This window comes from Periophthalmus magnuspinnatus, chromosome 2 (assembly GCF_009829125.3).
Source record: "Periophthalmus magnuspinnatus isolate fPerMag1 chromosome 2, fPerMag1.2.pri, whole genome shotgun sequence".
NCBI lineage: Eukaryota > Metazoa > Chordata > Actinopteri > Gobiiformes > Gobiidae > Periophthalmus > Periophthalmus magnuspinnatus.
Window position 1 is genome coordinate 6,001,279 of NC_047127.1, and position 1,290 is coordinate 6,002,568.

Genomic DNA, 1,290 nt, shown 5'->3' on the forward strand with positions numbered 1-1,290 from the left:
CTTGTCCGAGACCCACTGGAAGTCCATTGCTCCATCTCCACTGCGGGTTGGACTAAACACGGAGGAACCAAGGACTTGAAGGAGTGAACTTTGTAAAGAAGTTGGACGCAGCCCATGAGGAGACTAGAGACAGAGGAGGAGAGAGGGCACATGTGAAGGTGACAGCGCAGACTTAACCTTGAGTCGAATCCCGACAGACCCCAAAATACTCCACCCCTGTGATCTTTGACTGCAGATGGAACATTTCCTGAGGACAGTGAAGACCTCAAATGATCTTTTCTGAGTATTGCCCCTCTACGTGTAATAACTTTATCTGAGGAAGAGTTTTATCTATTTTGGATTGACATATTTATTCAATAACACCTTTTAAAAAAAACTATCTTCACATATCTGAGCTACAACTGACAATGTGGATGTATAAAGCACTGCGATTGTTCAAAATATCATTAAAAATACTTTTCAAATATTAATGTCCAGATGTAAGGATGAGTTCAGGAGTTGCTCTTCAAAACTTGAAAGTGAAGCCACGGAATATTCAGGTTGTCAAAAATATTTAGACCAAAAAAAAACAAAAACGCACACCATATTCTGAAGAGTCACACTGGGAAGAAGAATTTCAGGTATTAGGTTAAAGTAAAATAATTAATTGGGTCAAAGTAAATACTGTATTAGGTCAATGTAAAATAGTGCATTGGGTCAAATGAAATTATTGCATTGGGTCAAATTATGAATTGGGTCAAATTTAAAAACTGCATTGGGCCAAGTTAAAATAAAGAACTGGGTCAAATTAAAATAAAGAAGTGGATTAAATTAAAATAAAGACCTGGGTCAAATTGATGGATTGGGTCAAAGTATAATACTGCACTGGGTAAAATTAAATTGGGTCAAATTAAAATTAAAAACTGGGTCAAATTATAATCAAAGTATAATACTGCATTGGGTTAAATTATGAGTTGGGTCAAATAAAAAAAAACTCCATTGGGTCAAATAAAAAAAACTGCATTGGGTCAAATTATGAATTGGATCAGATTAAAAAACTGCAATGGGTCAAATTAAAAACTGCATTGGGTCAAAGTAAAATACTGTATTGGGTAAAATTTTAAATACTGCATTGGGTCAAATAATGAATTAGGTCAAATTAAAAAACTGCATTGGGTCAAATTATGAATTGGGTCAGATTAAAAAACTGGTTTTGGTCAAATTAAGAAATGGTTCAAAAGTTAAAAAAAAATGTATTGGGTCAAATTAAGATAATTAATTGGTTCAAAGTAAAATACTGCTTTAGGTCAA